Source organism: Drosophila hydei, unplaced genomic scaffold, assembly GCF_003285905.1.
Source record: "Drosophila hydei strain 15085-1641.00,03,60 unplaced genomic scaffold, DhydRS2 tig00008119-arrow-pilon, whole genome shotgun sequence".
NCBI lineage: Eukaryota > Metazoa > Arthropoda > Insecta > Diptera > Drosophilidae > Drosophila > Drosophila hydei.
In genome coordinates, this window is record NW_022045830.1 from 7,827,777 (window position 1) to 7,840,862 (window position 13,086).

The 13,086-nt window shown below is 37.2% G+C and overlaps 1 protein-coding gene across 1 annotated transcript in view; it reads right to left on the minus strand.

Annotated features, from left to right (window-relative positions):
* Positions 1 to 13,086, minus strand: part of LOC111595681 (disintegrin and metalloproteinase domain-containing protein 12) — a 37,533-nt gene that overhangs the window by 8,928 nt on the left and 15,519 nt on the right. The window lies entirely within an intron of this gene.

Consider the following 13,086-nt stretch of genomic DNA (forward strand, 5'->3'; position numbering starts at 1 on the left):
ATTTAGGTCTACACAGAATACATATATATCTATCTATATATATATATATATATACATATATTGTTAAAGAACTTTTGTTGTAACGTGAAAACATGTCTAATTAATGCAGACCAGCAGACAGCGCAGTTGTCAGACATGCAGCAGCATCAGCATCAGCATCAGCATTAGCTTCAGTACGTTTTGGACATTTGTATCTTGCGGATACATCTTAAGACATTTCGCACATGCGTGGGCTTACACACACGCACAAGTGGCCTCTCACTTGGCAGCAGAATGAAAACAAAAAATAAACAAAAATTACAATAAGACTCAGCATTTGGGGGACTCCAAAAAAAGAAAACATTTTTCAATTTTAGCCACTGCTGCTAAGTCCAGACCTCTGGAGAGAGCCAGCCAAGATGTCGCAGCATCACCATCAACGGTTTCTCAACATGCACAAAGTCAGAGACGCTTTCCAAATGTCACACGCGTCAGGGCTTTTTGTTTTACACGCCGCCCAAAATGTATTTAAAAACAACATTTTTAATACCCTTTCGAAATGGTATTATTATTGACATCATAAACCTTGGAATGCACTAACACGATCTCATGAAGTATATTTAGTCTTGGCAAATGGGGACATAAATCATTATTGTGCTTTTTTATCTCTTTATTACGAGCATTTTTATAAGAATTATTCCATATCGATTGGGTTTACTAGTTATAAAATCTGAATGAATTCTCTCTTCTAATCTATATATATAAATATATATGCATATATCTTCTGTTATGTCTACAAGGATTTGTCGCATCCTTTGATATATCTCTTATACATGCGAATTGGAATCAATATGCTTTATAAAAACATTTCGACTAGTGTAATGAAGCTTCGATGTGACGCAGACCATCGGGTTTTACTTGTTCTTGTTTTAAATATATTTTTATAACACGGAACGTTTAACGCACAATGCACGACGAGCTCGCAAATTGAATTCTTTTTGCTTATAAGCAGATATTTTGCCTCTTCTTAGGTACTTTTTTGTTGTTGGCCTTGTCAGTGCAAGACGCCATTAAGGATGCCAGCATTAAGAACTGTTAAGCATGACCATGATGAACGGTACTCAAGCGAAGGCTAATCAATTTTACATAACTCAAGTCTTGTCTCTGAAGAGCTGTATATTATTAAAATGGTATGAAACGCGCTTAAAAAAGGGATAAGAATGAGTAATGGAATCCGTGTAAGTATAAGTATAAGTATAAGTATAAGTATAAGTATAAGTATAAGTATAAGTATAAGTATAAGTATAAGTATAAGTATATGTATAAGTATAAGTATAAGTATAAGTATAAGTATAAGTATAAGTATAAGTATAAGTATAAGTATAAGTATAAGTATAAGTATAAGTATAAGTATAAGTATAAGTATAAGTATAAGTATAAGTATAAGTATAAGTATAAGTATAAGTATAAGTATAAGTATAAGTATAAGTATAAGTATAAGTATAAGTATAAGTATAAGTATAAGTATAAGTATAAGTATAAGTATAAGTATAAGTATAAGTATAAGTATAAGTATGAGTATGAGTATGAGTATGGTATGAGTATGAGTATGAGTATGAGTATGAGTATAAGTATAAGTATAAGTATAAGTATAAGTATAAGTATAAATATAAGTATAAGTATAAGTATAAGTATAAGTATAAGTATGAGTATGAGTATGAGTATGAGTATGAGTATAAGTATAAGTATAAGTATACGTATAAGTATAAGTATAAGTATAAGTATAAGTATAAGTATAAGTATAAGTATAAGTATAAGTATAAGTATAAGTATAAGTATAAGTATAAGTATAAGTATAAGTATAAGTATAAGTATAAGTATAAGTATAAGTATAAGTATAAGTATAAGTATAAGTATAAGTATAAGTATAAGTATAAGTATAAGTATAAGTATAAGTATAAGTATAAGTATAAGTATTAGTTTAAGTATAAGTATAAGTATAAGTATGAGTATGAGTATGAGTCTGAGTATGAGTATGAGTATAAGCATAAGTATAAGTATGAGTATGCCTTTAAGCTAAGTATAAGTATACATTTAAGTATAACTATAAGTTGACATATAAGTATACAATTAAGGTAATCTTCCCCGAAGTTAAATAACAAATTGTTAACATCTGTCGATGCTGGCCATATTTCACATGCTCTATTGTATTAATAATGAATGTGTATTTAAGGAATTCGATAATTTTGCAAATTCCGCCAATAAATATCGCATATTGTTTAGAAAGTCCATTTGGCACGAACAGCTTGTTTGGTTTGGCGTAATTTCATTCCTGATATAAAAAATGTGTTCTTGGGAATGAAACTAGTAAAAGATCTATGTAGACCCATATGCTTGAAGGCAGTGAGCAATCAATGTCTTAAGAGCAATGTTAATGACTTGCAGACAAAATGCAACAATTGCCCTTCGGGATATCCCAAAAACGTTGTAGGCTCTTGAGAAACTAATTAACCCAAACAAAACACTGGAGTGATTGATAGCTGCAAAGACTAATGAGCTTCTTGCTAGTCAGAAATAGGAGGCATTTGCACATAAATATTATCGATGAGCAAGTATATCAGAGATCAAAGTAAATTAATTATAGTTTTTCTTTCGATTTACGGAACATTTTATTTTGAGGATTTATTATTTTAATGCTCGATGACTAGTTGCTGTGTGTTGTGGCTTGTGGTATCTTTTAAAATAGGTGCAAAGTGTGTTATCAATTTGATAAGCGACGCTTGATAACACTGTTAAAGCCTGCAAACATATGCAGTCATAAAACCCAAATAGAAATGCCGCTATGCATACTATATGAAATCTGTCAACAAGGGTTAACAACATGGCGAATACGAAATGAGAAGTCGTAAATGCAGCACAAGAGTTAAGGGCGAGCAAGCGGCGCCAGGAGGCGATACAAGGACCTTTTGTAGTGGAAAATCATTAAAACTAGAACACAACAAACACACACGCAGACACACAATCAGAGGCAAACAGCGGGAAATTATCACATGCTGCGCTTCGAGCTGAGCTCAAGGCATAAACATATGTTGCAACAGGGTCACAGACAGAGGCGGAGAGTGAGAGTGAGGAAGCTGTCTATAAGGCCAGAACGAGGCGTTGTCTAGGCGCGCGTCCATCAGCGTCTCCGGTCATGTAGATGAAATTGAAGGTCTAAATATAAAAATCCAAACGAGTAAAAGCAAAACTGAGCCCTAGACGCGCTTTTTGACGTTTTGACGAACTCGTGTCGTCGCGCTCTTTGATGTCAATGATGTTGCCGACGAATGATGATGATGATGATGATGATGCCCAGGATTATTTGTATGCAGCAGGATGGTTTGTGTCAACAACTCGCTAGCAGTGTTTCCTGTACATGATTGGACAAGCATCAGTGTGACTTTTACTATCACTCAGCCCGCAGATCAACGGATGAATCTCAATTGATTTCACATGCAAATCTCATGAAGCGCGGCAGCCATCACTTGCCACTTGTCTGAGCCTAGGAATGGAGTCAAGCTCCTCGATCTCAATCTCCCGCTCCCTCTCTCGTATAACAATCAACAGCAGCAAATAAAATTTATATTTATAACTCGCGTTGTCATAAAAAATGAATATTATTCTGAAATCGACATTAAAAAAATACGATGTGATACTTGAGCTGGTGACAAAATTGAGAATTTGATGGCTGAGCCAATTGACAAACTGTGCCCATATAAATACACATTTATATAAATATATTCTCTAGTTGTATTCCGAATGGTTACGAAAGGCCAATTAAAATGGCACTCAATACAAGACTTTCAATTTGAATATTTTCCATTTGAATGATGAAAAATGTGAATGCGATGGGGAGCAGAGAGAGAGCGCTGGAGGGTAAGTGGAATAGGGGAGCGCAAAGCATTTCTTAATCATGGCCAAAGGCATTCAATATTAATGCTGAAATGTTCGAAAAATTATGATATGCCAACGAAAAAATGTTTAACTCAATTAGAAATGCTCCATTTGGGGTAAGTCGCCGGCAGCGGAGCTCTATAAATTTTGTAACACTTCACGGTAAAGTTGCACGCGGGGCCCTGCCGCGGCAGTGCATCAAAATATTAATAGAATCCTCTAAAGCAGGGCATAAATATTACACCAAAAGCTGCCAAGCTCCATAAACAGATTAGTGGCCTAGCGCCCAGAGACGGCAGTGGAGGGAGACGTTGCAGTTGGAGTTGCTGAGTAGAAAAGGGCCACACGACTCACGGATATATGGCGAATGCATTACGAATGCATCTCGTGAACATATTCGAAAAACGAAAATTGATGTGTGCCTAATTGATAAACAAGACGAAGACGAAGACAACGTTGAATTCGAAAAGGAATGAAACAGACAAAGTCTTAAGACACACAACATTTTCTATATTCCAAAATTTACATTGTGTACACAGTTTGCTCGAAACTCAGTTTGAAGTTTTCCAACTTTGTGCCTGCGCATAATTGAATAATCAAGAAACATTTTCAATTGTTTTGGCTGAGGGCAACGCCAAGCGTTTTATCAAAACCCGAAACCCAGCGAAACGCAACGCAATAAAAATTAAAAAAAAAAAAATCAAACAACAAGGAAAGTACATACACACACACACACTCTTATGTATGCATATATGTATGTCTATACATATATATTTATATATATATATATACTTATGTATATGTTTTATGGCATAACACATCTGAGCATCGCACATCACAATTCAATTAAATTGTTTGCATTTGCTGGAGCAGGCAATCGGGGGCAGCTTCTTAGTTAAACAATTTTTAATTCAATCGCCAATATAAATAAACCATTTTATAAAATAAATATTTATGGATATGAGATTGTGCATAAAGTATTTAATTTAAATGCAGCTGAAGCAAGAGTAAGTTAGCTATCATAAGGGTTTGATAAAGGTAGAACAACTTATAAGATAATAAGGACTTGCAGGTACAGGTCAATATAATTTTGGTTCAGACTATACTATGCGATACTAGACAAGACTATGCTTAACTAATATATGCTAGACTAAACAACATTATGCTTTACTGAACTATACTATACTTTTCTCCAGCTTATTTAAACATATTGAATCAGTATATAAAATCGGACGCTGCATCTCTGATAGGGTCTAGGCAGCTTTAAAAAGGTAACAGATAACACATTTTTGACGCACTTAAAACATTAGGATATTTAAATGTAGTTAATATATTTGAAAATGTCACTTCTCTGCCTCAAATCCATTTTTAAAAGTTTTAAAAATCACTGAGAGTTGCCAGAAGTAAAACATATGTTATTTTGAGAGAGAGGGTATGCGGCAGCTGCCTTATAAATTCAACAGATTATTCCGCGCTGACCAATAAATATTTGAAGAACATTCAAAAGGCCTCACTGAACAGAATTCTGAAGCAGAGTTCTCATATTAAATGAAAGCAAAGTTCGATTCATATTGATTTTTCAAGCAACTATATATTTATGTTATTTATATATATTTAAAAAATGAACTTCAGAGATCTGTCTTCCTTATATATTATTTGTGCCTTTCTAAAGCTAAATTATTACAAACTTAATTTTATATAGGAATATATACTATTATCATAATCTTTGATGCTCATGAAATGATGCATTCACTCTTATTAGGACCCATAAAAACGAGTCTTAAAATCTCATTCAATCTCATTCAATCTCACTCAATCTGCCTCTCGTGTTAGATCGTGTTATGTGCTTATCTGCTCAACGCTAACAAATTGGTCGACAGTAGCACAAATTGCCTTTCACCTGCATTTTCAGTTGGCAAATCGCGCAGCTTTAGTCAAGCCAATTCATGCAACATTCAGTTGCAGCACAATTGCAACAAGCCACGCAACGTAGCAACTGTCAGCTACTACTTCTCCCTCCCAGCTGACACCCGCACACAGCGCTAACAATAACTGCAAAACAACATCTTGAATTTGGGTTAAACGCAAGCTGTAAGTGGCACAGATAGCATCGCCTTGTGGCATCCTCTTCAGCGCGTGGTGTTGGCGGTTTTTCACAGCATGTTGCATGATTTTCACGTTTCTCTTGAGCTCAATTCGATGCCGTTAATCAAGGAGCACAGGTGAAAATGCAATTAAAAGTCGCAGACATAGATAGTACGGGCTTAGCTGGCCTGAAGCTGGACAAGATTGTTACAACTGCTTGGCTGGGCTGATTGATATTGATGGAAAGACTGTCAAAGTTCAGACTCGCAAAGGGCTGCAGCACTATTGCTGTGGGACACGATGGGGTGCTGTCTGAATTATTTATAAGCTGGCAGACGGCTTGCTTGTATAAATAACAGCAGACACGATGCAGTCAGAAGCAACAACAGCCGAGAGCCCCAACAACACGACATCCAGTAAAAAGAATCAGAAATCAAATTGTAACTCGAGAGCGCGCCCGCAGGCCATGAAAGGACGTCACGTCTCACGATTTGTTAGTACTGTGGTAGTGGTGGCGGCAGTGGCTACAGCTATGGCCTGCACCACCACCACCACCACCACCAGCAGCAGCAACAGCAGCTTGAGGCCTCAGCCACAAAAGCCGCTTTGTTTGAATGGCGTGAAAAGCACTTGAGCCGCATCGCTGAAACAATTGTGGGCTTTTCGGAGGCGCTCAGATTTCCGGCATTAAGCTGAAATGCACTCAACCCAACTGAAGGAGTGGCTCAGCGATTCTCTGACTCTGTGTGTGTGTGAGTTGTCGACTGTCAACTGTAGCTCCACCTGTACGAAGGAGATCTTTAAAGTGTTTTGTTCGTCATCTATTGACTTTCAATTTCCAGCTCAACTCCAGATTATGATCAGACAGCACAAAAGGTCAGCGCGTGTGGTCCAATTCTCAGGCACAATGGGGTTCTGGGTTAGGGTAGGGCAGCTGTCCAGCTTCGTTAGACTAGCTCATTAGCAGCCTGTAATAAATGTGTCATAACCAGTCGTGGGATCAGTGGGCGTGGCCCTAACATAATACAGTGTTGCCGCAGCATGTAGCCAGACGAGTGCCACGAAAAAGCGCTGCAAAATGTTGCAAGTTCTTTTCTGTTTTCAGTTTTAAATGAGGCATAGAACAGAACAGGCAGCGCTTTGTTTGCAAGTGTCAGCCAAAAGGGGGGACTCACTACACTGAGCGAAATCTATTAATCTTGTTCATAAGTTATTGGTGATGGAAAAATGATCTGCTGGAAATCCAAATGAACTGAAAAGCAAAAATTAATTTCTTTATCAAATTCTGCTTTGTCTAATATGAAAGGTATCTAAAGAATGCAAATTTGTATTGCAAATTGTAGATCTACAAAATCTGAGAGGTATGAAGCATGAACATCAAATTCAAGCAATGAAATTTGAAGTTTATAAAATTTCTTTGTTATTTTAAAAAATTCAAATTCATAAAACAATAATCTAAAAAATTCTCTTAAAAATATGTAGTTAAAATTTTAAAAAACTCTTGTTTACTTTTTTTGTGTGTGCAGCAATAAGCATATTCCCACTTCGCTGTGGGCACTCTTCTGGCTGTGTTTATTTGTGGGGCAAATGCAATGGGCCAGACGAAGGGCCTTTTGCATTTGCTTTCAATTAGAGGCGGCTAAATATAGAGCCACGTCCATGTCTGCTGCAACTGCATTATTTTAGCTGCACTCTACGAGTTTCCTTTGTTGCACTCAGAGCAAATTAATTGCCTCGAGGAGTCGGTTGCTTGTTGCCTGTTGCAGGCTGAGCATAAATTATGCTCTTCTCTGGTTCTTTTTTGTGTATTTTAGGTGAATGCAACAATTTGTATAAATCAATAGCCGTAGCTGTTGACAGGCGCCTCCGAGGCGTCTGAGGCACCCACCTTCTCTGGTACCGTTACAAACGGCAAGCAGAGTTCAAATAAATCGTATACAGCACAAGCTGCAGCCATGACCTTATTTTTATGTACGCCACTGTGCCGACGCCGCTGTCTAGAAAGGGGACTGTTGCATATTTAATTTCAAATTTGTTGAAAATTTGTTATAAATAAAAGATTTTCTATTAGGAAAATGGATTTTCTTAACAGATTAGATATATATTTTGCTATATATATATATATATATAAATACATACAATGAGAGAAATGGATTTCAGTGGATGCAGAACAGAAATGGAACTGTTATAAATAAATTTTGCCTCAACAACTTTCAAGTAAGAGCAGCTTGATTTTTCTCCAAGTGTAGATTTCAATGAACTCTATAAAGGTAAGTCCAAGGCATCCCTTAGTAACATTCTTTAACATTACTCACATGTGAAATACTTTTCCCTTTAGTAAAATAAGTCTGCTTTTGCTGTGGTTCACTGCATTTCAAAGGCAACTTCCTGTTGGCTGTAATTGCATACCTGCAAAAACTCATTATTCTCAGTAGGTAAACAATTGCCAATGCACAGATATTTGGTTGGCCTAAACAAATGTGCGGCGTTCAATGGAAAAACTACAAATCATCACAGATTATTTATGAATCGCTGCATCTGTATTATCTCCGAATGAATGCTAGATATTGGCATTGTGCAAAATCAAAAAGGCATATGCATAGGTATGTTTGGCCAGGTACGCTGGACTGCACCTGCCTCGGCCAGGGACAAACAACAAAGCCACAGCGGGTGGCAACAGCAAATAGATTGAAAAACAGCAAAAAAAATTTCAGCTCGTTTCGAGTGGAGCGCAACGGGCGGGCGGTCGGTTGGTCGGTTGTTGGCTCGGCCTATCTATCGGGCGTAGTTCGGGAGCCCACGCAGCGACACTTCAGTCACAAGGACCTGCATTAAATAGTTGCAACTAGTCAAGTTTTTTGACAGCAAGGTCAGCTAAGTGTCGGCATTTCAAATGCGCTCGGCACTTAGCACATTCTTAACAATGAGAATTTTGGCAAGTGCCTGTCAACTACCGCCCACTGCGTGCACCTTGATCTCTGCGTGTGTGTGTGTGTGTCCTGTAGCTGGCACAGGTAGAGACGTGAGTTAAGCCGTGAATTTTCACACCCGCTGTGGTTGGTTTTTATGAAGTGTTTGTCAAGTTAAGCCTAGGCTCAGGTAGCGCTCAATATGGTCAAACTCGCTAACTCATTGCTGTCTATCATCGTCGTCATTCTAATTCTCGCTCATAATGTGACAGGAGTTTCTGGAAAACAAAATAAATGTCACCTAACGAACTCAGATAAATATGTCACGGCTTAAACTTGAACGTTCTGCAAGCGTGTATTATGCAGCTGGTTATACCCGACTGCCACGCTCTTACCTCTTTTTCATTTTGCTGTTGCCTATAGATAAAAAGCAAACATTGGCAACGGCTTTAAGCATTTGCCATTGTGTCTGATACTCTCCACGATACCTGTGCAATCAGTTAAATATCTATGTTTTTTTATATATATATACATATATATATCGATATATGGCTAGCTGTGTAGCTGCACTTACAGCTCCTGCTCGCCCCCTTGCCAGTTGCTTTGTTTACTTTGTCTACGCTTTATCTACCCCGACGTACATAAAAGCAAAGCAAATGAACCTGACATGCCACATATTGAGTTCTTTAATAGATAAGGCCCGGACTAGACGCACTAAAACTAGTTTTCTACTTTACTTTAATTATCACAGCTTTGGACCACCAACACCATTAAGTCATAAAACCGCAATTTGATATAAAAAGTGCAGACAAGAACAACAACGGCAATTAAAGGCGTGTTCACTTGTGGGCTGCCGGAGCCAAAAAGGTCAACAAGTTAGCTCCAAGCTAGCCATAATTGCATTTACACTTTTAAGGCAAAGGCAAGAACGAGCGTGTGGTTTATGGACTTGTTGCCACATCTAAACGCCAACCCACCTGCATTAGCTATATATTGAGCTGATCAGCTGAATCATATTATATGCACAAGCAGAAGATTCAGCAATTTCTATGTCGCCTTAGCCTTTTGTTCTTTATCTCCCTCTCTATAAGTCGCATTACTGATTTCAATCAGCGACATTTTTCGCATACATAATTCATGTAGTTTATGACAGCTGTTCCAGAATCTGAGTATATAGGAAATGCATTAACTGTAAACAAATTTATATGCGCCTGGCAACATTTGCGTTATTATAATGCAACTGATTGACTGACCAACTGACTGGCTGACTGAATGACTGACTGACAGATTGCTGAAATAAATCTTAATCGGCGTAAATTGCATTGCGGGCTCTGTCGTCGCCTCCCGTTGCCTCTCTCTTTCTCTCTGGTACAATAGAGACAAGATTCAGTTCCGTCTTCAGATTTAGTGCATGATTTATACAGCTGGCGCCGTAGCAAATGAAACTTGAATTGGGTTGCAGACACAGAGAGGTCGTTGTGCCATAAGTGTCGCAACGCTTGCGTCATAATACTAAAAGATTATTTATTTCGATTTTCAATTTCGTATGGAATATACACAAAAAATGAATAATGCGTAGTCGGCAACAACACTTGGAATTATCCCAAAATAAGGTGTAAAAGTTGTTCTAAGCTACGCTGAAAGAAGCTCAGTCTTGGCTTGACAACGACATATGCTTATACATATTTGATAGATATAGAAACATGCATACTTAATGAAAATAAATATATAATTTTCTACCATGTATAAACAATAATCCATGACCTTGGAGCACAAGATTGAAGTAATCAGAATCAGCGAGTGCATCAAGTTCATGGAAGATCAAGTAAGAGGTTTAGAAAAACTGATGGAAATTCCACGAAATATAATTTCAATTATAAAGAAGTATATAAAGAAAAATAAGTGGAAGTGTACAATGGAAAATAATGTAGAATAAATGTAAGCAAGTGTAGAGATATTTATAAGAATACATATAAGAAAAGATAAATTATTCTGACATCTACCCAACACCTTGTACTTAATAGATATTCTATTTGTAATTTAAAAATATATTTTAAAATATTTATATTAAAATGCAAAATATTACAACATTTCGTATATGTTTTAGTAAGCTTTTTGTAAGTGAATTTCCAGTCAAAGAGTAAGCCGCAGCATTGTCAATTTTCTTTTGTCTTCAATGTGTACAAATTTATTTTGTCATCAGGCTAAATTTAACATGAAGTTGCAAGCATGTTGGCAGCTGTTCACGACTTGCTCGAGTCGAGCCAAATTGTTTGTCTGGAGTTCGTTCACTTGCAATTTATTATTATAGCATAAACATTACGCACAAAGCGCGCTGCATGTTGCAAGTTGCATCAACATTGTTGCGTCCATTTTTGGACTTGATTGCTCGTTTCTTGGTAATGTCCGAGCCTGGCCCTTGTGGCATTGGTAACACACACACACAAATATATATATAAAAGTATATACAGACTATGTATACTGTTTATAAGCGAGCTGCCAACGATTCCAGTTGCAGTTTGTGCCAAAAATGGAAATAAAGTGCATGTGGCAAGAATGCTGAATGTATCTGGACGCTACTTTACTTTGTGTAGCTTTGTGTCTTTGTTGCACTAGCGTTCTCTGGGCATTGTGGTTGCCCATAACGGCGTTTTATGTGGTCAACGATCCTTGAGAAACGCACTCGCCTCATGGGATTTTCATTGTTCGCTAAATGTAAGAAAGAAAGCAAAGCGGAAGCCAGGCCGAAGGATATATACAGATTTCTCAGTACTCTGCGCTGACTATGGACGTGGCGCACATATGGCCAGGCCGTTGAAAGTTGGCGAGTTTCCATATCAATAATCAATGTTTGACAGTTTTCCTTTCTGTCGACTGGTAGTTCGCCCGCAGCCACGCCCCCTTTGCTGCTAGAGTTTCGTGTTCTTTGTTTGTGCTGCTGGTATAACTAATTACTTATTACCATATCCAATGTGCGTCACGCCCCCACTTGGAATTGCATATCTATGACTAAAGTTGAAAGGATAAAGTTATCGATTTTTTCACTCAATTGCTGGAAAAACTTTGGCAACAATTTAGTGGAGAATAGAAAGAGTTTTTGTTTGAATTCAATTAGAATTCTCCACACGCATAAATTACGCTTTGCCAAGTCATTTCCAGTGCTCATTAATATGCCTCGGCGATGACTGTTGGCCATTAAATCATAGTGGTAGTTGCCTTGACCATTTTTGGTCGACTTGTCGCTTTTGGGCCAACACATTTTTGGCAAGCCTTGAAAGTATTACAGCCAAAGTCAAAGACCCCGCAGCAATGCGTAGCTGTAGCTGGAGCTGTAGATGTATCTGTATCTGAATCTCAATTTGCACAAGGCCAAACCCTTTACTTCACACTTTCCCCACTTCAAAAAGCTGACCAATGAAATATTTTGCTGACACTAGTTCTGTGCGTTGAATAGGAACTGCTGCTGCTACTTTTGGTATTGATTTATTTTTTTGCTTTCGCAAATGAAATACTTGCACAATTGAAGTTTTCAAGATGCATTGAAAACTTGGAATATAAAAGTAGCTGAAAAGCTAAATAGCTTGTAGAGTTAACATAGAATAAGAAGTTAGCGAAATATTTCATTTATACACTCGTTCACGAGTTGAAAAAGAGTTTATAGGCTGCCTGTCTGAATACCAAACCAGTGACAAGGGGCTTTCATCATGGCTAAGCTTGTTATGTTTGATAAAGTATTAAGAGTTTTTGAATACATCCACAGCGGAGCGAGAATTACTATATCCAGCACAGTTCTAGCTTCTCAGAGGTGACTTTCTGTTGACGTTTTGTTGACAATTATTGGTCAGCTTTCATACTTGTTTGTAATTAAAGTAATTAAATAATATATACAAAGATTAGTTAACTTAGTTAAAATAAATAGAAATTGAATACCAACATGAGTCAATTTCTTTTGCGTAGCTAATTTCTAAAGTATTTCTAGAGTATTTCGTAGTTTTATGCATTTAACTGGCTTAGTTTTAGCCACTACTAGCCAGACGAAAATGTATGCCAAGTGTGTATTTACCATATGCTGTTTGGCTCAAAACACGGGCAGTTAACCAAGTAACAAGTAACCAAAAAATGGATGACGAATCTATTAAAGGCACAAAAATATAGTTCTTTGTTCTACTATTTGCCCAAG